Here is a 13084-nt window from a genome sequence, read left to right on the forward strand (position 1 = left end):
GGGTGGGAGGGAGACGCAAGAGGGAGGGGATATGGGGATACATGTATACGTATAGCTGATTCACTTTGTTATAAAGCAGAAACTAACACACCATTGTAAAGCAATTATACTCCAATAAAGATGTTAAAAAACCCAAAAAGTCAGCATCAGAAACCCACTCTAAGCTATTCTAGGTTGTTGGTTTTATTTTTGTTTGAGAACACTGTTGCAAAATATGACCCATGCTGTAGGTTAAGTCATTCTCAGTACTTTCCACGATCTTCGTGATGTCCTGTATTTAACACCTCCTGCAGGTGTTGTTATAGAAGAAGCACTGTGGCCTTCCTGCTTCCTGTCATCAAACATCGCTCTTTGACTGGAGCTGCTCAGAGGTTTCCCCTTTAACATTTTCAAGCCCAATAGTGTGTGGGTTCCACATTCTTTTCTAAGTATGCAAAAGCCACCTGTTTGAAAATGTGGTCCAGAATATTGCTGGGGCTCAGTGTCAGGCTCACTGCTTTGCAGTTTCCGGAATCCACCCATATGTGTGTCTATATTTAGCTGCCACCATCAACATTTTCCATCTCTTACATGTTTAGCCAACTTTTGTGTGGGCTGTTGCTTTGACCTTGCAGCGAAATTCTAAGCGTGTATGGGACCAAAATAAATAATTAAAAGATCATCTGTTCACCGCAGCCGGGCATACTAGAGAGACGAACAGCTCCTCTCAATGGCTTTGGGTGGCTGAGCGTCTTGTACCGGCAACTTGGGTTTTTGCCCCTCGGCAGAGATGCTCCCTCACAGATGCACGGCAGGGCCCCATCCGCTCTGGGAGGGGTGCAGGCGATGTAATGGGGACTGGTCATAGATGCCTGGACCACAGCATTCTAGAAAAAGCCCAACCTTCCACCTGCTTGAGTGGGACAGAGACTGGCAACAGAGGCTATTTCTGGGAGATCCAGAAGGGGAAGGAAATCACATGGCGTAGATTGTTCTTGTTTAATAATTTCCTCCATAAAACTTGCTTCAAATGAACAGCCAGGACAGATTAGCGAGGAGATGTGACAAAAGTTGAGCCTTTGAGGGCAGGGATTATGCTGAGAAGGGACTGAGGAAAACCCCATGACGACGCAATTCTCAGCTCATTTCCTTTGCTCTGCACAGGGATGGTCATATGTCAGCATCCGGAGCAATATCCCCTGTTAAAGGAGCAGAGTGGGAAGGCGTGTCATAGAACAAGCCCTGGATGGTCAACTCCACGAGGGAGGGGCCCAGCTGTCTTGTTCAGGCACTTATTCGAGAACAATGCCTAGAACAATGCCTGGAACAATGCCTTACGTGGAGTAGGAGATCAAGAATTTTTCATTTAAATCCATGACAATACATAGTATCATAATGTAGTTTAAAGAACGAAACAAGAAAAAAAATTAATGCGTGCTTCCTGATGACCCACACGCCACCATTTATGAAGGAATAGGCCAAAAGAATAGAATCTGAACCTGGTCAAGCTTCTAATTCTAACTTCCAATTGACAGGAAATCTAGGGAACAAAGCAGTATGTTGCCATGAGTAAAATCCAGACTGTGGGAAACTGGAAAAGACAAACGCTAAAGGATAAAAGGAGAGAAAGAGAGAGAGGAAAGGGGGACCTGAGAGATTTTCAAAGGCTTAAGAAATGTACTGATTAATTGTAATGAATGAACTGATCCTGATTTGAACAAATAAATTGTTTTAAAACGTTTTTAAGGGAATTCCCTGGCAGTCCACTGGTTAGGACTTGGCGCTTTCACTGCTGAGGGCTTGGGTTCGATCCCTGGTCGGGGAGCTAAGATCCTACAAGCCGGGTGGCACGGCCAGAAAGGAAGAAAGAAAGAAAAAGAAAAGAAAATATAAATCAAATGTTTCTTAAAAGAGAGAAATATTTGTTGATGGATGAACGGTGGCAAGTTGAAGGGGAAGGCTGCAGCTTGACAAGCTCGTCTGTGCTCAGGGACTAGCCCAAGCCACGGGGTAGCGGGACTAATTTTAGTTCCCACCTGCTGGTGGAAACAGGGCTCTGAAGATTCTGCCAGGCTTGATTGGAATTATGCTCCATTTCAAAGCTGTAAAAAGTAGATGCGAAGCTTCGAGCGAGCAGAGACCACATCTACCTTATTCAGTGTCTTCCAAGTGCCTAGGAGCCATGCAAGGCACACAGTAAGTGCTCTGATGTGTTTGCTGAGCTCGGAGGGCTGAATTCACATCCCGCCTGTGTCACTAACTTGCTGTGAGATAGCTAGGCAAGTTATTGCTCCTTCTCTGAGCTTCCGTTTCTTCACACCTACAAAGAAGGAACTGGGCCTATTGCTAGCGAAAACCCCTTCCACCTCACATATTCTGTGATTACAGAAGAAGCACTTCATTTCCCAGAAATGTGACCGAGCTTAGCCCTAGATCAATCTGTGGGAATTATTTCAGTGCCACGAACTCCATGACACTTCCTGCATTACAGCAGCAAACGTGGTTGTGCACTCATGGGACTTGAGTTTTCTTGTGAGTTTTCAGTTTGCTTTATGTTCACGGGAAAGGGGCCATATTGACCCAGAAGGATTTCAGTTTGTCTCCCCACAGGGAGCCAGCTGAGTGAAGGTCAAAGGCCCACCTGCTCGGGTGGTGTGAGCTGTCTAGAGCTCATTAAACCAAAGGGTGGCCCTTCAGAGTTTCCAGAACTGCTGAACAGCCGAGCAGGTTCTTTCTGACCCACGGAGCATGCTCACAAAAGTCTCCTTGTGTGAGCCTGAAGGTTAAGTCCGACTCTGTACCCAGAAGCAGCTCTCTGGGTCTCCAAGCAAAGGAACTCCCAAGGAAGAGTGAGGACCACAAAGGCCTGAATGGAGGGCTGGAAACAACTTCAATTCCTCCCCCACCTCACCCTGCAACCAGGCCCCAGCTCCCAGCTCCTGTTTATTCATGGCTTGAGAGCTGGGGGGAGGGCCAGTGATCTGAGCAGTCTCCTCTAGGGAATAAAGCCACCCTTCAGTGATGGTGGTTTAACTGCAGCCCACGCGGAGGCTTATTCAAGGCCATTTATCAAATCAACCAGATACAAATGTTTGTAACTTCCAAGGGTTCTGTCCCAGGATGTGTTGTGTTGTGGGATCCCTCTGCACCGAGGCTTGCAAAGGCTGCAGACTGGTGAGTGGCTCAGAGCTGGACACTGTTGGAAGTTAGAATTGTTAGTCTAAAAGGGAATATTAAGGTGGAAAAAGGTGTCAACGAGAGGCAGCCAATACTAGACAATGGACTTGAGGATACAGGGACGGGGAAGGGTGAGCTGGGACGAAGTGAGAGAGTGGCATGGACATATATACACTACCAAATGTAAAATAGATAGCTAGTGGGAAGCAGCCGCATAGCACAGGGAGATCAGCTCCGTGCTTTGTGACCATCTAGAGGGGTGGGATAGGGAGGCTGGGAGGGAGGGAGACGCAAGAGGGAAGAGATATGGGAACATATGTATAACCGATTCACTTTGTTATAAAGCAGAAACTAACACACCATTGTAAAGCAACTATACTCCAATAAAGATGTTAAAAGAAAAAAAGAGGCAGCCAAGTTCATTGGAGACCTCATCCAGGGTGAGGAGAGAGAAAATGTGAAATTTGCTCATAAGCGATCCATCCCGACTTACTCCACTGATGGAGGTGTAATTTCGATAAGGGTTACCATCTAGTTTGGTGATGGCGCATCCCATGATTTTCTGAACTGTGCTGGTTCCAGATTGATTTCTTACCTCACTTGCTTATTTATCATTTGGTTTCTACCCCCATCCACTTCCCTTGAAGGATTGGAGGTGGCTTTCTTCCCTAGTGAATTTTCAAAGCAGGACCATTTTGAAAGACCTTTTTACACAGCTAGCTGCGGCAGGCTGCCGGGCTGCAGGGGGCAGGCCGGCCCCCAGTTCTGGTTACTGAACCATTCAATACGCCAAGTATTTATGGGGCACCTGTGTGCATAGTTCTCTGGGGCTACAAAAGAGAAAGAAAGGCTGTTTCTGTCCTTTCTACTTGGCCCAATCCACTCCCAGGGCCTCGGGAACTCTAAGGGGTGGGGAGCAAAGGTGAGAACCTCAGAACAAAAGGGCCATGTGGCAATTAGGAACTCAGGAGCCTCCTATAGAAACCGAAAGATGGCCGGGCCCTTTTAGACATCACCACTCATGCTTCCCAAACTGAGGTCCGCAGACCCCTAGGGCTCCAGGGCAGTGTGCTGTCGATGGCGTGGGACTTGAAACCGCCGGAGAAAATGTATGTCTTCTTACTTAAGATAGCGATTAGAAAGTGGAGGCAGGGAGAGAATTCTTTTTTCCTTTTAGACCTGTTATCTTTATATTCAAACAAGCACATAAGCATTCATAAACTGAAAACACGAGATTTCAAAGAAACCCCCTGCTTATGGCAGCCTGCTTCAGATTATGCTCTGAAGCAGCCTGCCCCCCGCCCCCCGCTTCGGTGGGACTTGAATTGAGTGATATTTCTGTGGGACATTTTAAGGGGCTCTAAGACTTATGACTGTGCAAGCTGGTAGAATATGCGCCACATGGGTAATTTCAAACTTCTAGTAGCCACGTTCAAAAGAAAAAAGGAGCAGGTGAACTTGATTCTGGCAATAGAGTTGCTTTAACCTGATATACCCCAAATATTATCATCTCAACCTGTAATCAATATTTTAAAAATTAGCGAGATAGTTTACATCCTTGTTTTTCATACTAAGTCTCCGAAACCTGGTGTGTGTTTTCCACTAACCACACAACTCAGTAAAGACCAGCCACCTCCCCAGTGTTCAATAGCCACGCGTCACCAGTGGCAACTTTACTGGACTGTGCAGGCCTCACCTGCTCATTTTATAAAAGACGAAATAGGGCCAGGCCTGGAAGTTACACTTTCTGGTCTCTGCTTCCTAAACTTCCCGCAAAACTTTGTATTCTTATCCCAGATGTTTACTCTTCTCTTCCTTTAGGGTGTGACTGTCCTCTTACTTGGGGAGGCAGCAGACAGACAGACGGACGCGCACACACACACACACAGACATACACACACACAGACACACACAAAGTATTTGCCCACATGCTTTGCATTTTGCTTTCCACACTGCCTTCCTAGCCCCACACAAACGAAAATGTTCTCTCCTGTGGCCGGCTGCCCCCGGGTCCAGGCTTCCAGACTAGCAAGGGGGATGCTCCACCCCCAGGTCAGAAGTTCATGGGTGCCAATGGGTTCACGTGCGAAACCTCCATCCCCACCCTGGCTCACTCCACACATACTCCCGTATTTTCAAAGAGGCCTTCTGGACATCGGCTCCTTAACCTCACTTTGACTGTGGGAAATTTTACACACTAGGGCTGCAGTCTTTCAGGGTGGAGTGGGTCAACGCTTTTCCAGGAGACTGCATAGTCATTGTTCCAATAAATGAAAAAATCCAGTGACGGTAAAGAGCAGAAGGAAACTCCCCCACGATCCCTCTCCCCAAACATAAGCACTGCTCGTAGTATTTCCTTCCTGCATGGGGCCTTTTGATGGACCTGGGACACTTATTAGGGGGGCCAGCTGGGACTGGGACCACGGTGGCCTTAACCTTCTCTCAGTGTGTTTCCCACAGCTCGGGCCGCTTGCAAGGGCTTCCTAAGGAAGGGGAGCCCTCCCAGCCCCTTCCCACACGCATCCCCTCCTGACAGACAGGAACTAGCAATGAGACTGACCCTCTCCGTCCCCAGCGCAGCCTCAAGCTGTCAGTCGTGCACACAGGAGCCCAAGCAGCCTGTGGAGGTTCCTTGACCCCATTGGCCCCGGGCTGACCTCCTGCCAGAGCGGAGGAGCCCGACTGCCAAGAATGCAGTGGAATCCCGCTGAGGCTGGAGCCGAGGCCCGCGAAAATGCGCGGAATGCCATTTGTTCAGACACACTGGCCTTTGCACAGAAAAGCTCTTTGGGCTTCAACAAAGGTAGGACACATTGTTTCAAGACTAAGGGTCTTATCCAAGTTCACTTCACTTGTCTCAAAAGGAGGACGCCAGCTCATTAAAAACAGAGCAAAGCGGCGGTGCTGCAGAGATGACTTGAACTTGACAAAGTTCCCACCCTGTCTCAATCTTGAGACTGATGTCAGATCTCACGTTAAAAAGAAAAACCAAAAAGAAAAAAAAGGCCCTTGGGCTGTTCACAGAATGGGTATTCTTATAAGGATAATTCCACTGTGATTTACAGTGTAAGGAAAAGATTTAGAAATTACTATTATTTAGAAAATGATTTTTTTAAATTTAAAAATTTTCATTAGGATTAATTTTCATTAACTTGAGGGGATTCCATTTTGGTGGCAGGGCGGGTGTGTGCTGGTGAGAGGCACGTGGTAAAGTAACATCAGAACTAGACGGGGGCTGCCTAACCTTTTCCTAATACTTTCCAGTTGACACACCTTTTTTTAAAAAAAGTCATTTTCCCACATAATTAAATAAAGTGTGACCTTCAAGGTAACCAAACAGGTATGGGCTGTCATCATGGTGAGATGAAGAAACTGAGGCAGGCCACCAGGAGGTGAAGGGACTAGCTCATGCTGAAAGGCTAATCCAGTAAAAATACCGTTAATAATACAATCATCAAATATCATATGATATTGCTTATATGTGAAATCTAAAAAAAGGGGTACAAATGAACTTATTTACAAAACAGAAGTAGAGTCACGGATGTAGAAAGCAAACTTATGGTTACCGGGGGATATGGGGCGGGGAGGGATAAATTGGGAGATTGGGGTTGACATATACACGCTACTATATATAAAATAGGTAACTAATAGGAACCTACTGTATAGCACAGGGAACTCTACTCAATACTCTGTAATGGCCTATATGGGGAAAGGATCTAAAAGAAAAAGAGTGGATGTATGTATATGTGTAACTGATTCACTTTGCTGTACACCTGAAACTAACACAACATTGTAAATCAACTATGCTCCAATAACATTTTTTTAAAAATACAATCATCATCAATCATCCTGCCAATAACATCTGACATATATACTGCTTCCTTCATGCCAGTTACTGTCGTAAGGGTTTTGAATGTATTTCCTCTTTACACTAAACATAGTCCTATGGAAGAAGGTACATATCATTGTTATTCTTCCCAGTTTATAAATGAGGAAACTGCAGCACAGGGATATTCAGTACCTAGCCTACAGTCACACAGCTAGTATGTGTCACAGCCCATATTTGAACCCAGAACTCTCCAGCCCCTAATCCTGGCTCCTATCACCTTTTCTCCTTCGCAGAGTGGAAAGAGCATTTGATAAATACGGAAACTGGTCCATTGCAGCTCTGTCATGTTTGACCCCAATACACACGTCCTTCTTTCAGCAGTTATTGAGTGACCACTATACGTATGGTTCTGTGTGTGTGGTATAGGGGACATGGTTGGGGGGCAGAGGTGAGAGAGAAGAGATCTTCAAGAAATTTACTTATTTACTTATTATAAATTTATTTATTTGTTGTTCCTGTCCTCACTGTGTTTATGCTCCCGGGTGGCAGACAAATGTGTAAACATCTAGTGAGGTGGAATGCAAAGGGGTTCAAGGGGGGTGCTGGTAATCTATAGGGGGACCCAATGCCTCAGCAACAAGGCAGGGACGTGGGACAATGTGACTAGAGCAAGGCCAGGGGAGAGCAGGAATCTCCATGTGACTGGAACCTAGGATGTGGGGAGGCTTGAAACACTGAAAGGTGAGTCCAGAAAGGCAATTTAGGGCCAGATGCTTGAATGGAATGCTGAAGAGTTGAACTTTTATCCCTTGGGTGATGGGGAACCACTGAATGATTTTGAAGAGGAGGATCAGAGAAGGATATGACTTGCTATGCTTTTTGGCCTCACAGCTTGCAGGATCTTACTTCACTGATCAGGGATCAAACCCACACCCCCTGCAGTGGAATCACGGAGTCTTAACCACTGGACCTCCAGAGAAGTGGCTGACTTGCTATGCTTTTTGAGGAAGAGTACACGAGAGGCTGGGGGAAAGCACCTTCACTGGGAATGCTGAAAGAAGATCCTGAGTTCCAAGTGGAACGAGAGACATCAGATGATACTTCCTATCAATACAGCATGCACCTCTGTCCACCACCTGTGAGATTCCTGTTTAGAGGAGTAAAATCATGGCAATGATCTATTAACTTACTTCTTAGAAAGAAACGAACAGGACCTGTTGGAGGGCATTCCAGCCTACTCATGAGAGATACCTACTTTATCAATTTCCTAATGTTACTGTTAACAGCTTACCACAAAGGCAGTGGCTTGAAACAACACAGATTTATGATCCTAAGGCTCTGGAGGACAGAATTCCTAAAATCAAGGAATCGGCAAGTCTGTGTTCCTTTGGGAGACTTTACCAGAAAATCGGTTTCCTTCCCTTTTCCAGCTTCTAGAGGCTGCCGGCATGTCTTAGTGGATGATGCCTTCCTCCACCTTCAAAGCCAAAATCCCAGCATTTTCAAATCTCTCTGACCTCTGCTTCCATTGTCATATCTTCTTCTCTGACTCTGAGCCTCCTGCCTCTCTTTCGCAATGTCTTTGTAATGACGATGGGTCTACCTGGATGATCTAGAATCATCTCTCCAACTCAGTTGTGATCCTTAACTTCATTACATCTGCAAAGTCCCTTTTGCCATGTAGGATAACAGGCTCTGGGGGTTAGGCTGTGGGCATCTTTGGAGTGGGCATGATGTAGCCTGCCATGCCTAAACTCCTTTAAATAATCTATTTCTTAAGCACCTTAGAGAAAAATGGATGTGCATCAACTGTATTTATGCTTTCTTCCTGGTACTTGAGGAAACTCTGGTGGAGACACCATATAGGTCAGTAGTGGTACGCTCCATGGCTGTCCCCTACCACTCACAGAGGACCCTGACAACAAGACATGGTCACTGACCTCAGAAATGAGCCACTTGGGCATGGACATATATACACTACCAAATGTAAAACAGATAGCTAGTGGGAAGCAGCTGCATAGCACAGGGAGATCAGCTCGGTGCTTTGTGACCACCTAGAGGGGTGGGATAGGGAGAGTGGGAGGGAGGGAGATGCAAGAGGGAAGAGATATGGGGATATATGTATATGTATAGCTGATTCACTTTGTTATACAGCAGAAACTAACACACCATTATAAAGCAATTATACTCCAATAAAGACGTTAAAAATAAATAAATTCAATAAGAAACATAAAAAAAAAATCTCAGGAATTCTGAGCTACCTCTGAAGGCTGAGGAAGAAATTGGTATCAGGGTGGGCAACTAGCTGAGTCTGCCACAGTTTAAAACAAAATGAAGAAAGAGCAGTAGAAGCGTATTATGAGATAGAGAAGCAGACAGATGAAACGGCTAAGGATGTAAAATGGTAGTTTCTGGGAAGTGGGAATTGGGATGGGGAAAAGCAGTTTGGGGTTTCGCTCTCCTGAAAGCCTTGCGTCATTTGACCTTTAAAATTAGGTATATACATCACTTAGATTTTCTTTTAAAGCTGCTTTTGAAACGGATATGGGGGGAAAGGCATGCAAATATTGCAGATGGCAATATAAACTTGTACAAGCTTGCCGAATGGCAGCTGGGTAATACGGATCAAAATTTTTCATGTGTGGAACATTCAGTCCAGCATTTCCACTCCTGGAATTTATTCTAAGGAAGTAATTGGACAGCCACTGCTTTGATTATAAAATAGAAAAATTGGAAACTATCTACATGCCTTGATTAGAACAAGTGATGGCTCATCCACACAGTGCAATTCTATGCCGATGCTTTTAAACGACGGATTTCATTCCTACCAGATGGTCAAAACTTGTGAAAGCCTGAGGGACTCCCTGGTGGCGCAGTGCTTAAGAATCCACCTGCCAATGCAAGGGACACAGGTTCGTGCCTTGGTCTGGGAAGATCCCACATGCCCTGGAGCAACTAAGCTTGTGCACCACAACTACTGAGCCTGCGCTCTAGAGCCCGCGAGCCACCACTACTGAAGCCCATGCGCCTAGAGCCCCAGCTCTGCAACAAGAGAAGCCACCAGAATGAGAACCGAGAGCCCCAGCTCCGCAACAAGAGAAGCCACCAAAAGTAGAAGACCGCGCACTGCAACGAAGACCCAATGCAGTCGGAAATAAATAAATTTATTTTTTTTTAAAAATTGTAAAAGCCTGAAAACAGCAGGACTTGCTCAGCATGTGAAAAACAACGTAATGTTGATATAGTGCTGGCGAGTGTACCCTGCTACAACCTTTTTGGACGAAAAAGCAAAAATTGGCATTAGAGAAATGAAAAGTGAAATAATACACACTTTGATCAATTTTTCTCATACAGAGTCTAAAATGGTATGACTATTTAGGAAGAAAATCACCACTACTTAGTAAAATGGAAAGTAAATCGAAGGCCATGTCCCTCGTAGCACTAGGTGGGACGTGCAAGAACATCTCTCATAGTGTTGAGAGGACCTCAGGCTGCACTCAAGCCGAAACGTCTATTAACAGAAAACGGAAATACAGCAGTCCCAGATGAGGCGAGAAGCACACCGAACAGCAGCACCCACAGTATCGCGAGAACATTTGCGGGGTCCGCAAACATTACATTCTGCGGAAGACAACAGAAAACCAAAGAACGAATTCACCTATCTACATAACCTTCCACGTGAAGAAAACGACTTTACACGGAGAATCAAACTCGGGAGATTTAAAACCATGAAAACCAGTACTAACACCGCGAGAAGTGCACCTCCTGGAGCCTAGCTGAACCCCGCGGCGCTTCCAGCACAAACGCGTCATTGAAACGCCTGAGTCGCTGACAACTTTTCTTGAGGCTTGTTACTTAATCCCAGATTCACCGGGTCACGGTTGCGGTTCGCGGAGTGCGTCCGGGTGGCCAACCAGTCTTTTGTTTTCCGGGCAGTACACCCACGCATAAATACCTCCGTAAAAAAGACAAAGGAAACCAGAATGAACCCCGAGTCTATACACCGGAAGTAACAAAGCTGACAAGTTGACAAAACAACAAGCTTCTCGTGAGATCTATTTTTTTTTACACACACATTGGCCCTGCTTGTTTTTGCAAAGCCTCCAAAAATTAGGAGTTTGGACTTACTTTACTTCTCAGCAGACGAATCTTCCGAAAACCACAGAAGATTCACACATGCTGAAGAGAGAAAACCTACACCGGACACCCTCGGAAGACAATACCAGGGAGATTGACCTCCTTGTACAGTGAGGGTGAACATAAGCTCGGGTCAAGAGCTTGCAACACTTCTTTCCAGGGAAGTGACTGAAGTCTCATTCTTTGAAATAATAGCTTTAAAGGAAAACTATGGCTTTCACTTGAACATGTATCGCATTTCATTCTGGTTATGCAAATGAAGGCTGAGTCCCCGCCCCCGAGATTCACGCCCAACGTGGGCCGAAGCCCGCTTCCGGTGGCGTTTACCCGGGACCCTGACTGCACGTCTTCTGCTCCTCGAGGCTCTGAGTGTGATTTCTTTGGGGTAAAGGTTTTTCTTGACTGCTTAAGAAAACGTCGGAGCTCTGCATTTGACACGAGAGACGGTTCACAACGGAATGTCAAATGAAAGGTAAAAGACAACTACGAAACTATATTTAATATTAGACTTTTTCTTCCAAAAAGAGATGTCTGTGTGTGCGTTGGGCATGTATATGCACAGAAGAGTGCTTACACCAAAATTACGCTTACACTAAAATATTACTGGCCGTTATGCCTTTTGTTAACTCTTTATTGTTGTCTATGTTTTCAGAAATTTCTGTGCTTGACGTATGGAGAAAAAATAAGGAAATCAACAAAAAGATTTCATAATAAGCAAAGATAAAGGAATTACAAGGAAAGAATAATAAGCACAGTAGAAATGAAGACAAAGAATCAAGGAAGCCAAAATGAGTTTTAAACCATTTCTATTGGACTATAGTTGATGTACAATATTGTGTTAGTTTCAGGGGTACAGCAAAGTGAGTCAGTTATACGTGTGTGTGTATATATATATATATATATATCTCCACTCTTCTTTAGATTCTTTTCCCATATAGGCCATGACAGAGTATGGAGTAGAGGGCCCTGTGCTATACATTAGGTCTTTATTAGTTACCTGTTTTATATATAGAAGTGTGTATATGTCCATCGCAATCTGCCAGTTCAGCCCCTGCAAATGATTTTTTTTTTTTAAAGATTTCATCAAGGAAAAGAAGAAGGCGCGAATAACACTAGGAATGAGATATGGGATATAAACAAAGATACAAAAGTGCGGCCCGCCAGGCTGGCTCCATATCCAGTATCATTTCTCTCCTTCCTCCCTACTGAGGGTCTGCATTATAAGGGGCAGCAACGTGAGGTCATAGGTCAAAACTTCCTTACAAGTATTGGAAGATACAGTCGAGACTATCTTCTAGAAAATACAGCCAAACAGGAGGTAGAAAGATGGGAGCGAAAAGACAAAAACTAGGGGTGCGTTCCAGGAGGTACTACATCTAACTAAAGGAAGTCCAGAAAGCGAAAACAAAATGGAACGGAGAAAGTTAAGAAAGAATTAGGGTGCAAAATAGAGAGTTAGTGGGAAGCAGCCGCATAGCATGCCCCAGCTGGAGTGAGGGTGAAGGTGGGGATGCTTCTTAAAATTTCTCTCTCTTGTAGCTACCTCCCAAGATTTCAAGTCAGCTGCCTAAGCTGCCAGTAGCTCAGATTGACCCTGACATTGACCCTGCCCAGCTTCCCCTGGCATCCTGCCGTCTTCCATCACCCAGGTTTGAGTCCCTGGTTATTTTTGGCACCTGCTCTACTTCTAACCAGTCACCAACGGCAAACAACAAATATTAATCAACCACCTGCTAAGTGTACGCCGGTATGCAAGGTTCGGAAGGAAACCAAAATGAGTAAGACTGGTCATCATAAGATAAGAGATATGTAATATTTTTTTGAAAAGAAGGAGAGAGGGCGAAAGGAAAGAGGGAAGGAGGAGAGGGGAGGAGAAGGGAGAAAAAGTGTTATGGGACATCCACAGAAGAGAGGCCAAGATCAAGTCGTTCACAGTCCCCTCCATCCGGCCCCTCCTTGCCA

The sequence above is a fragment of the Neophocaena asiaeorientalis genome, unplaced genomic scaffold (genome assembly GCF_003031525.2).
Source record: "Neophocaena asiaeorientalis asiaeorientalis breed wild unplaced genomic scaffold, Neophocaena_asiaeorientalis_V1.1 scaffold1019, whole genome shotgun sequence".
Taxonomy (NCBI): Eukaryota; Metazoa; Chordata; class Mammalia; order Artiodactyla; family Phocoenidae; genus Neophocaena; species Neophocaena asiaeorientalis.